Source organism: Capsicum annuum, unplaced genomic scaffold (genome assembly GCF_002878395.1).
Source record: "Capsicum annuum cultivar UCD-10X-F1 unplaced genomic scaffold, UCD10Xv1.1 ctg4293, whole genome shotgun sequence".
Lineage (NCBI taxonomy): Eukaryota > Viridiplantae > Streptophyta > Magnoliopsida > Solanales > Solanaceae > Capsicum > Capsicum annuum.
Window position 1 is genome coordinate 351 of NW_025850363.1, and position 20,777 is coordinate 21,127.

The 20,777-nt window shown below is 36.5% G+C and overlaps 2 non-coding genes across 2 annotated transcripts; both read right to left on the reverse strand.

The window, feature by feature from the left end:
* Positions 1-5,363: 5,363 nt before the first annotated feature.
* Positions 5,364-5,469, reverse strand: LOC124891995. The gene has a single exon (XR_007050014.1). It is a non-coding gene; the product is annotated as a small nucleolar RNA R71 (small nucleolar RNA).
* Positions 5,470-17,435: 11,966 nt separating this feature from the next.
* Positions 17,436-17,542, reverse strand: LOC124891994. The gene has a single exon (XR_007050013.1). It is a non-coding gene; the product is annotated as a small nucleolar RNA R71 (small nucleolar RNA).
* Between the last annotated feature and the right edge of the window lie 3,235 nt (positions 17,543-20,777).

Below are 20,777 nucleotides of genomic sequence, written 5' to 3' on the forward strand. Positions count from 1 at the left end.
AAAAGGATCATCCACATACAATAAAAATTAGTTTTTGCAAGATCAAATGTTAGTGTTTTTACATAGCAAAAGTCGTCCATTGAATACAACTCTTACAAGGGACCTGATTAAGCATTGATCTAAAGCCTTGTAGTGTGTTGAGTTTTTGTGTTCTTGCTCTTATATTGTAAATGTACTCCTGATTATAAAGGATAGTAGATGTGTTACTTGTCCAAGTCTTAGCCCGAGTTGAAGAAGCTAGAGTTAGTTGTTCGAGTCATTTGTAAGTTGATCAAGTATTTGTTTTCATAGATTGTGGTGTTGAGTCTAGGGTAAAGCTACCTAGGATCTATGACCAGAATTAGTTAGTTGTAAGTGTAATTAGAGTTATCACACTTGTATTGTAATAGAGTTATTACGAGAGTTGGCGATTATAGAAATTTGTAATCACTTGGTTGCTTGAAGGATTAGTGAAGTTGAGAAATCCTGATTGTAGGTCGTGGTTTATACTTCCCTTGAGCAAGGAAGTTTTCACGTAAACACAACGTGCTTTTTACATTACTGCATTGCATGCCTTCTTGTGTATTTATATTGTTCTGTACTTGTAGCTCAGGGACCAAGTCCTACTGTACTCAGTGGACCCATATATTTTATGAATTGGTATTAGAGATAGCTTTCTCTAAAAGGTTAACACCTAGAGAGAAACTCAAGAATGACTGCTCTACCGAACCTAGAAGAAAGACAATGTACCACCAAACATTCAAGATTCAATAGTCAATATTATGGATAGTGGAAAACAAGAATGTATGATTTTATTATGGCAGAAAATAGTGAGTTAATGAATGTTATCTTGCATGATCCACATGTTCCCATGAGAGAATTAAAGGAAGAGGAGGTCACCAGATTGGTCCCCAAGAATCGAAGAGAGTATAATGAAGATGACTGTAAAAAGATTGAAAAGAATTACAATGCAAAGAAACTGCTTGTACCTGGCATAGGACTTGATGAGTATAATAGGGTCTCTGAATGTGAGCCAGCCAAAGATATCTGGGACTGCCTAAGAACAAATCATGAAGGGACAAGCCAAGTGAAAGAGTCAAAGGTGGACATGCTTACTATAAGTAGGAAATCTTCACCATGAAGAAAGGAGAAGCTATCCAAGAAATGCATACATGATCTAAATCGATCATAAATGAGCTACACAGTCTTTGTAAAGATATCAGACCCACTAAGCAATTAAGAAAAGTATTTAGCGTCTTTCCCAAGTCATAGGAAAGTAAATTAAATGCTATCACTAAACCAAGGAACCTGAAAACCCTTATAATAGATGAGCTTATAGAAAATCTGAAAACCTATGAAATAAAGAAACGGTAGGAGAAAGATAAGGAAGAGCCTAATTAAAAGAAGACTCTGGCACTCAAAGCAGCTAAAAGTGAAATCAGTGAAGAAAATGAAAATATGGCATACATTACAAGAGATTTCTCAAGGTTATGAGAAAGAATAGAGGTTTTAAAAGAAGAGAAAACTCAAGAAGATCAGTTACAAGCCATGACCGACGTCATAAGTGTGGAAAGACAGGTCACTTTATCTAGGATTGCGCAATGCATAAAGTAGAGCACAAAGATTATGGTAGAGGTGGACCGGATAAGGACAAACAGAAGGATCGGGTTCCTAACAAAATTAGAAGAAAGGTAGCTGCAGATTATATTGTGAAACAAGACCTGACATACTGGGGAACTCATCCAATGATTCTAATGACTCTCAAGTCATTAAGGACATCTCAACAATGGTGATTGAAGATTCAAATGATGCCTTTGATTTACTCTCTGCATTCATGGCCAAGGATGATGATGAAGAGGTAACTCTCCTTGATATTAAACAAAATCTCAATAGTTATTCCTTAAAAAGGCTCACAGGTTTAGCAAGTATTTTGATATATTCCTTAGTTGAGCTTATAAATGAGAAGGAATTCTGGGGTGAGACCCTTGAAGTGTCTAAAAATAAAAAACTATAATTTGCTGTCAAAGTAATTGAGTTGGGTGAAAAACTAAGTTTGTTCAAAATAAAATGCTGATCTTAAAGAATTTTTTTTGAGAATCTTTGTAAATTAATTCAAGTGAAAGAGGGAAGCTAGTAGTCTTCAATTAGAACTTGATAAGAGGTTAAAAAAATTTGAAAAACTTCTTACAACCTTTATAGCTAGAAACTCTCAACTAGAGAGGGACCTGGTCCAGGTCAGAGAAGATCTTTAAAAATCTCTTAAATGGACAACTTCCTCAAAACTTCTGACCAGTCTAACAAATCAAAAGGCTAATGATATACAAATCCTTGGTAGGAAAAGTGCCATTCCCCCTTATAATCCCCACAATAAGTGTGTTTCTGTATTTGACAATTTGTTATGCACCTACTATGGTAGAAATGAGCATAAAAAAAGGACTATAAGTCTAGGAAGAGAGATGAGAAATGTTTTCAAATGTACAATCATGAGAAGGACAAATCCAATAGGAAACCTAGTTCAAAGCATTAGGGACCAGGTCCTCATGTTGAAATTAGTTCTTCAAGACTGCCTAGCTGCACCAAGAAGTCCTTAATCACACCTCTGTCATTTTATTGGGAACTCAAACTTAAATGGGTTCCCAAGTCTAATATATAATTTCCAATACAGGTGAGAGAAAGAGGAATCAGTCAATGCTGGTTCATAAATAGTAGATGCTCAAAGCATATGCCTAGAAGAATAGAAGACTTCTTCTCACTAAAGGCACATCATGGTAGAAGTGTATCTTTTGGAAATGCAAAGAAAGGAAATATTAAAGGTGTTGGCAAGATTGAAAGATCACCCAACCACGCTATTGAAAATGTATATTTTTTCAATGGGTTGAAGTATAGTCTGCTCTGTGTGTCATAGATTTGTGAAAGGAAATAAAGTAAAATTTCTATTTGATGGTTGCATTATGACTAGTCTAGTGGTTCTGAAAGCAAAAAAATGCAAGAACATGTGTGTGGTAGATTTAAGTTCTGTCTCAGGTGATGATCTAATATATCTTAGTGCTCAAAGTGATAACACTGAATTATGGCATCAAAGACTAGGATATGTGAGTTCATCATTGTTGAACAAACTGGTTTCTAGGGACCTAGTCCATAGTATTCCCACACTCAAATTTGTAGAAGATAAGTGATCTTGGGCATATTTATATGTCCAATCACCAATATTCACCCATATTTGGACTTGTTCTGAGAGTTATAATGTGTTATTTTGAGTGTAATTGAGCTTTAAGTGTGTTCTTTATCTAATGAACATGATTAGTGTTTGCAGGACTAAATTGTGATGAAATAGACGGGATTGGACACATTAATGATATGCAAGGGTAAAGGGAGCAAACAAAAGCATTGGAACATAGCTCAAAAAGGCAAGCAGGAAGTCAAAACTTCTGACTTTTGCAGTCACCACATCGCGGAGAGGGACAAAATGACATTTGTCAAAATCCAATGAGGTACCGTGATACCACCTCATTGCGGTGAGGAGCCATTTCACATTTGTCAAATCATAGAATGTGCGCATGATATTACCACATTATAGTGAAGTTTCATTTTCCTATTTTTTGAAGTCTATAGCTCAGCGTGTCAAGGAGGAAGATGAAATTACATTTTTCAAAAACCAATAGCTCTTTGCAATTCCACCGTGTCGTAGTGATGAGTCAAATTACAATTGTCACAAAACAGTAACCTTCTGTGATGGCATAGATTCGTGAAAAAAATGGCGATGGACAGCCAGCGCATCGCGATGATTGACAAAATTGAGTTGTTCATCCCAGCTATAAAAGAAAAAATTCAAGACAACTTGGGGACACTTTGGAAAGCAAAGCAGCGACGGAAAAACACAAAATTCTCTCTTAGGGTTCTTAGAATTTCTTTTAAACTTCTTTACTTTAAGATTAATTACTTATTTTTTATGTTGAATTCAAACATGAATGGCTAAAACACCCTTGTTCTGGGGTTGAGGCCAAGAACATGATTACTCTTTGATATTCTTTATCGTAGTTTTTTTTGGACAATCATCTGGGTTGTTCTTAATTTCTTGACCTTACTATTTTGATGAGTAGCCACCATTAGAATAAATCTATATTTCTATGTGAATCTGAGAGGAGAATCATCGGATAGAACAAAGAAATTAAGGACCAAGATTCTTATACTTTAATAAAATAAGGGGTTGGAATTAACATCTAGGATAGGCATATACCTAGAAGCCTTACTTGGTTCAATTGCAAGAAAATAACTTCATGAATCTAGATGAATTGTTGTATCTCTGCGGGAGTTGTAGTTGCAATATTCAATAGATAGAAGAGTTGAGGCTGGGAGACCAAGATCGGACTATAAACCTTGCAAATCAACAACCCGATAACCTATTAGAATGCAATAAGAAGATAGATATGTATGATTGTTAGATGTGCCTCAATCCTGGAATTCTCATCATTACTATTTACAATTGTTGTTTTCTTTGCTATTGTCATAAATTGCTATTTCTTATTTATTTATAATTTTTATTCACAATTGCACAATCATCTTGATACTTTACAACACTTATTACCTCTTTGTCTAAAACTAAAGGTTGGTTAAATTTCTAGTTGCTTAGTCCTCGCGGGAACAATATCTGACTGTCTAAGTCACTATATAAGTTGTACGATCACATGCACTTGCATGTATGTTTGAGCCGTAACAAGTTTTTGGTGCCGTTGTCGGGGATTAGTATAATTAGTACTTTGCTGAAAATTTTATTTTTTATAATAAGTTTAAGTATTAACGACTTGATCTTAGCGGTTGAATTTTTACAGGTTTAGATGACTATAGGACTGGCAGGAGATAATGAGTTGGTAGAGAAACTATATTTCAACAAAGACGAAGAGCACAATATCCCATTCAACAGGTTTAAATGGCTGAATGAGTTGATCCAAATGATCCTGTCGATCCAAATGTCAGACATTCCCAGCTTCAGTTATCCCAGTTGTTCCTTCTCAACTAGCTGCTAGACCTATTCATGAGGTGGCAATCCCACTCACGAACCATGCAACTAAAAATATTCACAAGCCTGAGCCAGGTGGTCGATTTGAGTTAAATCAGAATATGGTGTAGTTGCTGAATTTGTCTGGGCAATTTTATGGCTTTTCAGATGAAGACCCGCAGCAGCACATACAGACCTTCTTGGAAATAAGAGATACTTACATGCCTACAGGGGTGAATACTGATTATGTCAGATTTACACTCTTCCCTTTTTTCTTTGAATGGGGAAGTGAAAAGGTGGTTACAACTGAACCACCACTCTCTATCACTTCTTCGGAAGATCTAGCTTGGAAGTTCCTATTTGATTCTTTCCATCAGGGAAGACTGCACGCTTGAGAAGCGAGATTCAGAGTTTTAGATAAAAAAAAGAGAGAATCTCTACCAAGCTTAGGAGAGATTTAAAAGTATACTCAGAAATTGCCCTCACCATTATCTGTCTAACGTTGTTTTTGTTCATACTTTCATTGAGAGGTTAAAGACAAATACCAAGATTCTCTTGGATTCAGTAGCAGGTGGGAAAACTCTTGAGAAGACTTATGACGAATTGTATACACTGTTTAATTGAATTTCACAAGGGAATCCTGAATGGCATGCTGATTCGAGGAGAGCTCCTAAAAAGTTATTCGTGTGTTAGTGGTAGATCAGTTCACAGTATTATCATCCCAACTTGCAGCAATGCAAGATCAGATCCTTACTCAATTGAACAACATGAAGTTGGGGGTTCCGCAAGTAGTAGCTATAACTAATGCAGTCCAACAGGTGAATTCTTGGTGTGAAGTTTATGGAAGTAGTAAACACACGACAGATGCTTGTGCGGTTACTCCAAACTCAATGAATTTTGCGGGGAATGTGAATCGTCCAGGCAACAGAACTTTGGTAACACATATAATCCCAATTGGAGGAATCATCCAAATTTCTCATATGGTGGAAATCAGGCACAAAATAATAATCAATATAAAGGCCCGGTGCAGCAGAATCAACAACAGTTTCAAAATAATTAGACTACTACTCAAACAAGTAATATGGTATGCTGAAGTAGCTATTGGTGAATCAAACACAGTTTGCAATAAAGAGTCAACAGTTGATTACAAGGAATTTGGAGTTTCAACTCGATCAGATTGTGGGAGCACAAAACACAAGACCTCAAGGAGGCTGACCTAGCGATACAGAGGCAAATCTAAAGTAGGTAAATGCAGTTACAACAAAGAGTAGGTTGTAGTTAAAAGAGATGGCACCTGAGTAGGTTAGACCCACAGTTACTGATGATGATTCCAAAGACAAGGAGGATAAAGAGGTCAAAGAAAAAACTGTAAGTGATGAAGTTCAAGTGAAAAAGAATACTTTACCTTTACCTTTTCCTCAAAGGCAAAGAAAGCATCAAGAGGAGGCTAGTTACAAGAAGTTCTTGGATATTCTAAAGCCGGTTCATGTAAATCTTTATCTTGTTCATATTCTACAGAGTGTTTCAAAATATGCAAAATATCTTAAGGACATTATGGTAAACAAGAACCAGCTGATAGAGTATGTTACAGTTGAACTTACTGAGGAGTGCACATTTAAGATACAAAAAAAACTACCCACAAAGCTGAAAGATCAAGGTAATTTTACCTTGCAAATCACTATTAGGCAGACCGTCAGTGCTTGTGGATTATGTGATTTGGGAGCTAGCATAAATCTTATGCCCACATTTTAGTACCAAAAGATGGGTCTTAGGAGTCCCAAACCCACTACCGTTGTTTTGCAGTTGGCTGACAAGTCCCTTGCTAGGTCGGATAGAATTATTGAAGATATTTTAGTGTAAGTGGGATCACTGATATTTCCAGTAGATTTTGTAATTCTTGACTTTGAAGATGATATGGTTTTTCTATTTATTTTGGGACGTTCATTCCTAGAAATAGGGAAGTCACTAATTGATGTAGTAACAGGGAAGATGACAATGATAGCGCATGATAAAGTTGAGGTTTTTGATGTATATAAGGCACTAAAATTACCTACTATATATGAAGAATTATCTTTTATATCAGTTATTGACCTAGCATCTAAGCTACATTTGTTGTTGTCTGATGATTTACTAGAGCGAGCTTTGATGGGTCATGATCTTTATAGAGATGTAGAAGCATTGGAATTGGTCTAAGTTATGAATGTGTCGGCAATTGAAATGAGAAAGCTACCTTTTAAGCCATTGAACAGGACAATTGGCTCATCTCCCAAAGCTTTAATTAATAAAGTTCCAAAATTGGAGCTTAAGGTTCTTCCTCCTTACTTGAAATATGTTTACCTTGGTAAAAATAATTCGTTGACTATTATTTTGTCTGCATGATTATCTGATGTGTAGGTAAATGAAGCAATAGTAGTCTTGAAAAAAAAAGAAGGCAATTGATTGTAGATGTCTGACATTACAAGGATAAATCCAACTTTTTTGCATACACACGATATACATGGAAGAAGGTTTCAAACCATGGGTGCAGAAACAACGTAGATTGAATTTGGTGATGAAGGATGTGGTGCAGAAAAAGGTCATCAATTGGCTCGATAATAGGATTGTGTATCCAATTTCAGATACTAGGTGGGTAAGCCCAATACATTGCGTCCTAAAGAAAAATGGGATGACTGTGGTTACCAATGAAGCTAATGAGTTGATTCCCACTCACATGGTGATTGGATTCAGAATCTATATTGACTATCAGATGTTGAATGAAGCTATAAGAAAGGAACACTATCTTATCCCATTCATTGATCAAATATTGGATAGATTGGCAGGGCAGGAGTACTACTATTTTCTTGATGATTACTTGGGTTATAATCAGATCACCATTGTGCCCGAGGATTAAGAGAAAATTACTTTTACTTGCCCATATGACACATATGCATTCAGACGCATGCCTTTTGCCCTCTGCAATGCACCTGAATATTTCAGAGATGTATGATGGCAATATTCTATGACATGGTTCAAGAATTTGTTGAGGTATTCATGGTTGATTTCTTTTTTTACGGTGATTCTTTTGATAAATACTTACAGAATCTAGATCGAGTCCTCGCTCACTGTGAAGAGACAAATCTTGTGCTAAATTAGGATAAATGACATTTTTTGGTTAAGAAAGGAATAGTCCTTAGTCATAAAGTGTCTTGTAGAGGAATGGAAGTAGATAGATCCAAAATTGAAGTGATTGAAAATCTGCCACATCCGATAACCGTGAAGGGAGTGAAAAGTTTCTTGGGGCATGCAGGTTTTTACAGACATTTTATTTAGGACTTTTTGAAGAATGCAAGCCCGATGTGTAATTTGTTTGAAAAAGAGGCCAAGTTTGATTTTAGGGCGGATTGTCAAAAAACTTTTGGGAAGAAGAAGAAGAAGCTAACAAAAACTTCTAATTTGATTTCTCCAGATTGAGAGTTGATATTCAAATTGATGTATGATACAAGTAACGTGGCTGTTGGAGCAGTTTTGAGGAAAATTAAAAACAAGGTATTTCACTCTATTTATAATGCTAGTAAAGTCTTGAATGATGCCCAAATGAATTATGCAGTCACTGAAAAGGAGATATTAGCACTGGTTTATGCATTCAACAAATTGAAAGTGCACTTGGTGGGTACTAAAGTTATTTATCATACAGACCATGCGGCCATCAAGTATTTCTTAAATAAAAAGGATGCAAAGCCTCGATTGATCAGCTGGATTTTATTAATACAAGAATTTGACCTAGAGTTTTGTGATAAAAAAGGTGCAGAAAATCAAGTTGGAGACTATTTGTCAAGGTTGGAGACTCATGACCATATTGTAGATGACTCTCTCTGCTTTCAGAAAGAGTTTCCGAATGAAAAATTATTGGCTCTAGATATGCGTGAGCTTCTATAGTATGTCGATATTGCAAACTTTGTTGCATGTTCAATTTATCTACCCGAAATGACCACTCAACAAAGAAAGAAACTGCTTTATGGTTCTCGTTCTTATATATGGGATGAGTCATATCTTTTTAAGTAGGGTCTTGATAGAATCATTTGCAGATGTGTTCCAAAAGCTGAATTCACACAAGTTCTACAAAAATGTCATTCATTTCCTTATGGTGGACATTATGGGGGTGAAAGAACAACCAAAAAAGTGGTGCAATCCAATTTCTTTTGGCCAACATTATTTAGAGATACAGTGGCCTTCATGAAGAGTTGTGATCAGTGCCAGAGGTTAGGTACTATTTCAAGACGTCATGAGATGCCCCTAAACAATACTCTTGAAGTTGAAGTATTCGATGTTTGGGTGGTCGATGTTATAGGACCATTTCCACCATCTAATGACAACTTATACATCTTAGTGGCGCCTGATTACATATCCAAGTGGGTGGAAGCTACAACTTGTCCCACTAATGATGCGAGAGTTGTATTGAAATTTGTAAAAAAACATATATTTTCCCAGTTTGGCACTCCTAGAGCTATAATCGGTGATGGAGGTATGCATTTCATTAACATTTAGTTTAAAAATCTTTTAGCTAAATATGGTGTTAGGCACAAGGTGGCCACTGCATATCATCCACAAACAAGTGGTTAAGGTTGAGGTATCCAACCGAGAGATAAATCAAATACTACAGAAGACTGTTAATGGGCAACGAAAGAATTGGGATAAAAAGCTGGATGATGCATTATGGGCATACAGGACAACTTATAAAATGCCCATAGGTATCTCTCCATATCGCTTGGTCTACGGTAAAGCCTGTCATTTGCCTATAGAGTTGGAATATCAAGATTAATCGGCTATTAAAAAGTTGAATCTTGAGAAGAAGGTAGTAGGAGAGAAGAGATTATTGCAGCTTGTTGAACTTGATGAGTTTCATCTCCATGCTTATGAGAATGCCAAACTGTACAAGGAGAAAACCAAGATATGGCATGACAGGAAAATTTAGGACAGAGTGAACCCGAATAACTTGTTTTGCTATTCAATTCAAGGTTAAAGTTGTTTTTGGGTAAATTGTGGTCTAAGTGGTCTGGACCTTTTGAGGTAGTACAAATAATGCCTCATGGAGCGGTTGAACTGCAAAATAAAGAGAAGACTGAGAACTTTTTGGTGAATGGACAACATGTGAAGCATTATTGGGCTGATTCTTGAGATAAGTACAATGTTTCCATTACCTTCACTGATGAGTGAGACTGAACTAAGTCATTCCACGACATAAAATAAGGTGCTACGTGGGAGGCAACCCACAATTGTAATGTAATTGGTAGTTTAATTTTTAGTTGTTAAAAGGAAAAGAAAAAATACAAAAAAATGAGTCGTACCATGATAAAAACTAAGGTGCTGAGTGGGAGGCACTCTACTTTTTCTTACGATATTTTATTATTTTTGTTTGACGTGTAGGAATCAAAGAATTAAAACCAACGAGAATACCACATCCAAGGAATCAATCAGGTTTTACAAATTGATGTGTGTAATTCAGGTTTAGAATCAGGTAAAAAGGGGGTTGAAAAGGCACTAAAAACGTGAAATTAAAGGGCACCGCATCGCGGCGAGAGCCAAAATAAAAATTGTCAATTTCCATTATGTTGAAGCGAAACCACCGCATCGCGGTGTGGAGATACAATGATAAAAATATTTCAATTTTCACTATCACCGCTTCATGGAGATGGACAAAATGGCAATCATCGATTTCTAGTGGACTTGTGCGATACTACCGTATCGCGATGGGTGGAAAAATAATGATTGTCAATTTTAAGTGGCCTGGCACGATACCATCGTGTCGCATTGAGGGTTTAAAGAGGACAAATTTTTTTTATTTCATTTTAACCCCACCCAGCTTGGGCCCACTCCTCTATAAATACCCCCTTAACCCTAAATTTCCCCATTCTTTTTCTTTAAGCATCGCCCCCAATCCCCCAATACAAAATTTTCTTTTAGTTTTCTTCAAAACTCAAATCTTTTACTCTACACGCCTCAGGTAAGTTCTTCAGTCCCTATTTCATCTTTATCTTGATGATAATTTCATAATTGTTGGAGTGATTAGGTTATGTTCTTTATGATTTCTATGATTTATAGCCCCATAAGATATATTTTTTATTGAAATTTTTGTGAATCGTTAATCATTGCCTTAATAATCTTGCATTAATTTGTTAAATTGGTGGGTGAATGAATATTGAAGTAAAGTGTGGGGTTATACTTGTGTTATGATGGGTGATTTAACTGCTACGGTGTATTGATTTACGTAATGTGTATTATGGATCGGGTGTTGCCAAAATTATGTGTGTTTCCATGTGTTTTAACTATTGGGGGTATTTTGGGTTTAAGTTATTATATCGGGGTAGCAATCTTTCCAGCCAAACTTTACATTGTGTTGCGTATACTCACTGTATGAACCATAAATATGGGAGGTATCATATTACCAAGAAGGGAGGTTTGAGTACGTTACTTGGTAATAATGCCTATCTAATAGAAGAGATAAGTATGGGGTAACCCCAACTGGTGCTATGTTTGTGCGATATTGACTTTTATATTTTTGCCGATAAAAGGCATATAGAGTTAAAAATGGGGTGAAATTTGGGTTAATATGCGTAATTGGGTCATTATTACTTGTCGGCTCCTATTTTTGATACAAAATAATGTTAATGAATGTGCAAATTTAAAGCTATCTGTAATTGTCACCCTCACGTTAACTGGATGTAATAAATAGGGGACATTACTGTGGATAACTATCAGTGTTAAGAAACTGACTTCATAAGAGGGGTTGATTGCGTTAATGACATACTAGGGCCCTCAATTGTTTTGGTATAGCTGAAATTTGTCACTGCTTAAATTATGGAACATGTATGTATGCTAAAAGTATTGAATAGGGGAGGTCTGAGTACCCCATTCTTATATGCGCACACCTTAGCTAGCAATTAAGTGTGGGTGTTGTTTTGACCCGTCCACACCTAGTTTAAGCTAGCGCAACCTAGAAATCAATTGCTCACTTGTTTGTTTAATATGTTGAATGACAGGCACCATGGACCATCAGCTACTAAAAGGAAAGGCTAAGGCCGGTTCTTCTGCAACAACTAGAAAACAAAGCAAGCAGCCAAGAAACCAACTTACTAGGGTGCCACGTGCTCCGCCGCTACAGTATGGGCAAACAAGGAAGTTTAGGTTTAAGGCGTTCAGTAAAGAAGGAAAGCAGTGGTACGCCAAACACACAAACGACAAATATATTTCGTAGGTGTTCATTGACAGGGCGATCCTACTAAGGGAATGCCCAAGCTTGGTGCGGAAAATTGAGCAACTAAACATGAACTTCATTTTTCATCAGCCTACTAAGTGTAATTTGCACCTAATTCACAAATTTTATGCCAACTGGGATCCTACGAACCTGGATCATGAATTAAAGGTTCATAGCAAGGTGGTCGATTCACAGTTGCAGATATAAATGAGTTGCTGGGTATACCAGAGGTTGATGCAAAACCCTTGAAGTAGTTGATTATCACTCCTCCCTACACTCATATAAGATACTTGTTGTGCGGTACACGCTCATCTGCTAGGTGTACCAGGCATCGATTCTCTGACTTGCATTTCTCCTTTCCCTCTACACAAATGAATAAGGAGGCCCGAATATGGGGACGCATTGTGTACTACTCCCTAGGCAAACATATGATAGTGGTTACGCCTAACTGGGTATGTTTGATCTATACTTTGATGTGTGATGATATTTATATTTATGTGGGCTAGGTGATATTTTCTGCAATAAAGAAAACACGCTACCAGCTGGGTCGTAGCTATGGCTTTGGATATCTGTTGATTCAATTTTTGAGTAGGCATAGGATAAATGAGGAGGAGTTAGATTACAAGACTGAAGTTGTTACTCGTCCTATTGATTTTGAGTAGGCATAGGATAGATGAGGAGGAGTTAGATTACAAGACTGAAGTTGTTACTCGTCCTATTGATATTATACTACTAGGAGCATAGCTGGGGCCCAATGCCTAACCCTGACTATGGGCATGCATCAAGCTCAGGCTGATAAAATATCTGCTAGGATGTATGGCCTACAAATATTGCAGCTGTAGATTGGGGTCCGACCAGCACACACGAAGAACTTTATGCTATGGAGTTGGATTACCCCCTTAGCCATCATGCTAGGACTTTACTAAGGATCGGGCCAGAGTTTGTTGAACCTGTAGATAATGATGTACCTACAGATATGGAGAGGTGGTACCAGGACTTAGAAATTGGGTCAGATGATGATGACCAATCAGAGGATGGCGATGCAGATGATGGTGATGGTGATGATGAGGAGGGTACTGATAATGGCATAAAGGTGATAGTGCCATTTGACTGAATAGGGAGTATGACACTACCTTACCATATGCTTATTGATAACACTGATATAGTGCTTCGTTTAAGTGTGGGGTGGTTGTCTTTCACTTTCACATCTTATTTCTCTCTATTTTGGTTTATTTTAGTTGGACAATTTCTATATTTATTTTTTGCTGGATTCTAGTTTTGCTAACTATTCGGAACACTATGTCTGTAATAGTTAGTAAGTTCAAAGTATGGATTATTGCAATTTTCCCTCAAGGCATTTTTTGCATTTTGCTTTTAGTTGAAATTGTTTTCTTTTATTTATTTTTGCCATCCTTGGCAAATTTCAGTTTAAAGTATTTATTTTTGTCCTCCTTGTCAATTTGAAATAAATTATCATAGTTAGTTGCCCTCCTCTATGATAGATGGATGATGACCGTCTTTAGGGGAATTGTCTTAAGAAGCAAAGAAGTGACGAGAACCTAATCACAATGTTAGAGAAGTGTTGTGTGTGGGCCATTTTTGTAATGAATTGGAATGAATCGAGTTTTAAAACAAAAGCATGTCTTAATTTTCAAAGGATTTGATTGTGAATTGCTAAATCTCAATAGGTGAAATACGATTTGTTGTCTTAATTATGAATTCAATAAAGAACAAGATCGGGAACCTAAGGATCCGACTTGATTCCATATGCACTGTGAGTGTGAGTATTTGTTTATATTCTGTATATATAGAAGTATCTAGAACTTACCCGGTGTGTTTACAAAGTAAAATAAATGGTGTTGGGTGTAGAAAGTGATGTAGGCATTTCTTTGACAGCTGCATTTTTAGCTTTCATATACCTACCCTTGTGCATATCCCTAGTCAACCCCGTCAATCCTTTAACCTATTCTTTGGTAGCCTTATATGTAGATGAATCCTTTTTTTGATAGACCTTTATTAGATCTAAATCTCCTAAGTGCTTTAATGTAGAAGATTAAGTGAGTAAGGAGTGTGAAATTGAAGTAGGAAGTAGGTAAAAGTGAAGCCTCGGAGTAGTATGCATTGGTGTACAATTGTTGTGGTTGGGAGTTAAAGAATTTGTTCAAAAAGAAGTTCAGTTTCTTATTGCTTAGTTGGGTTACAATAAACCTATTTTTGCCCTGGTCTGTTTCGTACATTGTGCACCTCAACCAAAGTTACAGTTATAGTTAAGGGTGGCTATTATAGTGGTGCATGACAACAAATGGTGTGAAGAAGAGATGGAAATTGATTATGATAGAAAAATAAATTTAATGTAATACTCCCGCCATAGTTCATGTAATGTTCTTAATGAAATTGAGGTGAAACAAATGATGTGTGAAGGTAGTAAAGTGGAAATTGGATTGATATGTGTGATGTTGATTGTAGAATGAGATGTATTAAAGTGTTTAGGGAGATTAGTCACAATTCCCTAAAATAGTTCCTACCCATCCCCTAGCTTACATTACAATTATGAAAGACATAATTGATTATTCATTCCAACAATCGCCTATTAGTGGAGTAGTACACTAAGGGCAAGCTTATGGTTCACTATCTATCATATATGAATTCTTTGTTGAGAGATAGTGATTCAATTTTGATATTCCCCTTAGGTTATACATTGAAATTAATGTGCGTGAATATGGGGAAGCTTTTTTGTTGTGGGGGTGGATGCGGATGAAAGTCCGATTACTTTTTGTATTTATAAATTGAGTAATTTGATTGAGTTTTAAAATAAGTTGGAAATTCATTGTTGAGATAGAGGAATTTGAAACAAAATTGTCCCATGTGCTAAAACTATTTTGACATATTTGAGTTGAGAAGTCATTGCTAAAATTGTAAGTGCCCAATGCAAGCATAACTCTTAAGTTGTGGTGTGAAGATTGAGTGACTGTGTTGATGATTTAAATTGTTCGAGGACGGACAAGGATATAAGTGTGGGGTGGTGATCTTGGGCGTATTTATATGTCCAATTACCAATATTCACCCATATTTGAACTTGTTCTGAGAGCTATAATGTGTTATTCTGAGTGTAATTGAGCTTTACGTGCGTTTTTTATCTAATGGACATAATTAGTGTTTGCGGGACTAAACTGTGATAAATTAGACATAATTGGACACGTTAATGATATGCAAGGGTATAGGGAGAAAACAAAAGCATGCAAGCTGGAAGTCAGAACTTCTGACTTTAGAAGTCACCGCATTGCGGAGAGGGACTAAATGTCATTTGTCAAAATCCAGTGAGGTACCACGCTACCACCACATTGTGGTGAGGAGCCATTTCTCATTTGTCAAATTCCATAATGTAGGCGCGATATTACCGTGTCGCAGTGAAGTTCTAGTTGCCAATTTTTTGAAGTTTACAGCTCAGCGCGTCGCGGAGGAAGATGAAATGGCATTTGTCAAAAACCAGTAGCTCTCCGTGATTCCATCGTGTCACGGTGATGAGCTAAATCACAATTCTCACAAAACAGTAACCTTCTGTGATGGCATAGATTCACAAGGAAAATGACGATGGACATCGTAGGGCATCGCGCTTATTGACAAAATTAGTTTTTTCAGCCCAGCTATAAAAGTAAAAATTCAAGACGATTTGGGGATACTTTGGAAAGCATAGAAGCGGTGGAAAAACACAAAATTCTCTCTCTTAAGGTTCTTAGAATTTCTTTTGAACTTCTTTGCTTCAAGATTAATTAATTATTTTTTTTGTTGAATTCAAATATGAATGGCTAAAAACCCCTTGTTCTGGGGTTGAGGCCAAGAACATGATCACTATTTGATATTCTTTATCATAGTTTCTTTTTGGATTATCATCTGGGTTGTTCTTAATTTCTTGAGCTTACTATTTTGATGAATGGCCACCATTAGAATAAATCTATATTTCTATGTGAATTTGGGAGGAGAATCACAGGATAGAACGAAGAAATTAAGGAGCAAGGTTCTTATCCTTTTATAAAATAAGGGGTTGAAATTAGCATCTAGGATAGGGATATACCTAGAAGTATTGCTTTGTTCAATTGCAAGAAGATAAATTTATGAATCTAGATGAATTGTTCTATCTCTGCGGGATTTGTAGTTGCAATATTCAATAGATAAAAGATTTGGGGTTGGGAGACCAAGATCGGACTATAAACCTTGCGATTCAACAACCCGATAACCAATTAGAATGCGGTAAGAAGATAAAATTTTTTGATTGTTAGATGCGCCTCAACCCTAGAATTCTCATCATTACTGTTTACAATCATTGCTTGATTTGTTATGGTCACAAATTGCTATTTCTTATTTATTTATAATTTTTGTTCACAATCATCTTGATACTTTACAACACTTAATACCCCTTTGTCTAAAACTAAAAGTTGGTTAAATTTCTAGTTGCTTATTCCTCATGGGAATGATATCTGACTATCTAAGTCACTATATTACTTGTACGATCACATGCACTTGCGTGTGCGTTTGAGCTGTAACAAGGTTTTGGCGCCGTTGCCGGGGATTAGTATAATTAGTACTTTGCTAAATTTTTTATTTTTGATAATAAGTTTAAGTGTTAACGACTTGATCGTAGTGGCTGAATTTCTGCAGGTTTAGCTGACTACAGAATTGGCGAGAGATAAAGGGTTGGTAGAGCCTTTTGCAGAACCAGAACTAATATTTTCACAAAGGCGAAGAGCTCAATATCCCATTCAACAGGTTCAAATGGATGAATGAGTTGATCCAAATGATCTTGTCGATCCAAATACCAGACATGTCCTAGATCCGGTTATCCCAGCTATTCCTACTCAACCAGCTGCTAGACCTATTTGTGAGGTGGAAATCCCACTTATGAACCATGCAACTAACAATATTCACAAACCTAAGCCAGGTGGTCGATTTGAGTTAAATCAGAATATGATACAGTTGATAAATTTGGTTGGGTAATTTTCTGGCCTTTCATATGAAGACCCGCAGTAGCACATACAGACCTTCCTGGAAATAAGCAATACTTACATTCCTATAGGAGAGAATACTGATTATGTCAGATTGTCACTCTTCCTTTTTTATTTAATTGGGGAAGTGAAAAGGTGGTTACATGCTGGACCACCACTTTCTATCACTTCTAGGAAAGATCTAACTCAGAAGTTCCTTATTCGATTCTTTCCATCAGGGAAGATTGCACGCTTGAGAAGTGATATTCTGAGTTTTAGACAGAAAAAAGGAGAGAATCTTTACCAAGCTTAGGAGAGATTTAAAAGTATGCTCAGTAATTTCCCTTACCATCATCAGTCTAACGATGTTCTTGTTCATACTTTTATTGAGAGGTTATAGACAAATACCAAGATTTTATTGGATTCAGCAGTAGGTGGGCAATCTATTGAGAAAACTTATGATGAATTGTATATACTGCTGAATTGGATTTCATAAGGAAATCTTGAATGACATGCTGATTCGAGGAGTGCTCCTAAGAAAGTAGCTGGTGTGTTAGAGGTAGACCAGTTCACAATATTATCAGCCCAACTTACAGTATTACAAAATCAAATGCTTACTCAGTTGAACAACATAAAGTTGGGGGTTTTGCAAGTAGCAACTGCCACTAATGCAGTCAAACAGGTGAATTCTTGATGTGAAGTTTTTGGAAGTAGTGAACACGTGGCAGATGCTTGTACGGTTAATCCAGACTCTCTCAATTATGTGGGAATGCAAATCGTCTAGGGTAATAGAACTTTGGTAATACATATAATCCCAATTAGAGGATTCATCCAAATTTCTCATAGAGTGGAAATCAAGCATAGAATAAAAATCGTATAAGGGGCCAGTGCAACAGAATCAACAGTAGTTTTGGAACAATCAGACTACTACTCAAACAAGTAATATGGAGAAGATGATAAAGCAACTTTTTGTGAATAAAGCATAGTTTGCAGCAGATTTAAAGAGTCAACAGTTGGTCACAAGGAATTTGGAGTTGCAACTCAGTCAGATTGTGGGAGCATAAAATACAAAACCTCAAGGAGGCTTAGATAGCGATACAGAGGAAAATCCAAAGCAGTTAAATGCAGTTATAACAAGGAGTGGGCTGCAATTAAAAGAGACGGCACTTGAGAAGGTTAGTCCCACAGTCAGTGATGATGATTCCAATGACAAAGAGGAGAAAGGGGTCAAACAAAAAGCTGCAAGTGATGAAATTCAAGTGGACAAGAAGACTTTACCTTTACCCTTTCCTCAAAGGCAAAGGAAGCATCAAGAGGAGGCTAGTTACAAGAAGTTCTTGGATCTTCTAAAGCAGGTTCATGTAAATTTTCCTCTTGTTGATATTCTACAGAGTGTTCCAAAATATGCAAAATATCTAAAGCACATTATGGTAAATAAGAACTGGCTGACAGAGTATGCTATAGTTACACTTACTGAGGAGTGCACATCTAAGATACAAAAAAATTACCCACGAAGTTGAAGAATCCAGGCAGCTTAACCTTGCAGATCACTATTGGGCAAACCATCAGTGCTCGTGGATTGTGTGATTTTGGAGCTAGCATAAATCTTATGCCCACATCTTGGTACCGAAAGATGGTTCTTGGGAGTCCCAAACCCACTACCATTGTTTTGCAGTTGGCCGACAGGTCCCTTGCTAGGCCAAATGGAATTATTGAAGATGTTTTAGTGCAAGTGGGATCACTGATCTTTTCGGTAGATTTTATGTTTCTTGACTTTGAAGCTGATTCGGTTGTGCCATTTATTTTTGGATGTCCATTCCTAAATAAAGTTGATAAATAAAGTTGACTTTGAAGTCACAACTTCTACGCACCTAGAACTCCCCAACAAAATAATGTTGTGGTAAGAAAGAACAGAACCTTGGTGGATATAGCAAGAATAATGTTGATAGATTTTGGTTATCCCAAAAATTTCTAGGCTGAGGCTGTTAACACTACCTACTATATAACTAGCAGGTGTCTCATCAGGTAAATGATAAACGAAACTCCCTATGAATTGCTGAATAATGGGAAACCCAAACGGAGGTATGTAAGGTCCTTTGGATACAAGTGCTTTGTCTTTAAATAATGGAAAAAATAATCTTTGGAAGTTTGATATCAAAATTGATGAGAGAGTGTTTGTTGGGTATTCATAAACACACAATGCATACACGATTCTTAACAAAAGAACCATGTTTGTAGAAGAATGTGTTCATGTTATCTTTGATGAATTATTAAGCATGGAGGACTTGAGAAACATGGAAGATGCTGAACTAGAATAGCTTCTTCAAATTCAAAGAAACTCATTAAGCGACGAAGAAAGCAGAGATAAAAGAAATAAAGGTAATGATGAGAAGTAAGATAGTGGAAGTGATAAAGATAATAATACCAAAGTCAGTGAGGGACCAAATCCTCCAACTACTGATCATGACAAAATAAGCTCACATTCTCAACAGACTAATGATCATCCAAATAAGGAACTTAACACAAGTTATCCTAAGTCAAGCATTAGAAGATACAACTAGAAATATAAGTCTTCTCATCCCTTGGAAAATATTACATCACCTCTTGACTCTGGGACGTAAACCAGATCCAAGGTAATAAATCAAGCTGCTTTCTCAGCCTTTAATTCCTCCATAGAATCCAAGAATATTAAAAATGACTTAAAGGATGCTGACTGGGTCATTGCTATGCAAGAGAAACTAAAGTAGTCTCAAAGAAGTAAGGTATGACACCTAGTCCCTAGACCTACTATCAAAACTATTATAGGGACCAGGTGGGTCTATATAACAAAAGGACAAACATGGAGCCATTATCAAGAATAAAGCCAGACTGGCAATGCAAGGTTATAACTAAGAGGAAGGGATTGATTATAATGAGATTTTTTCCCCTATAGCAAGAACAGAAGCAATCAAAATTCTTCTAACTTTTGTTGTATACATGGAGTTCAAGGCATTTCAAATAGATGTAAAAAATGTCTTCTTAAATGGTTAGTTAAAAGAAAAAGTGTATATAAAACAACCACCAGGTTTAGAGGATATTGACTTTACAAACCATGTCATTCAGCTTGACCAAGCTCTATATGGTCTGAAACAGGCTCCAAGAGCCTGTTATGAAAGACTCTCAAAGTTTCTTTTGAAAAATGGCTTCAAGAGGGGAAAGATTGATAACACTCTCTTTTTGAAATCAAGAGGAAAACATCTATTGATAGTCTACGTATATATGGATGACATCATCTTTGGAGAAACTTCTAATACTTTGTGTAAAGACTTTGCCAAGCTTATGGGAAGTGTATTTGAGATGAGTATGATCATAATCTACCAATAAAAATACATTAAAGAATTATTGGAAAGATTCCATATAAGAGACTGATTACACCTAAAATACACCTCCAATTGATGGATAAAGTGATCGTTGTCAAATATAGTAACCCAATTATGTTGGGGTCGATCCCACAAGGAATAGGCCAGAGATATCTCTTAAACTTATTGAAGTCACCAGGCAATGCGGAAAAGTAAAATAAAGGATTTGTTGAAATAGGAAAAGAGTCAAGAAT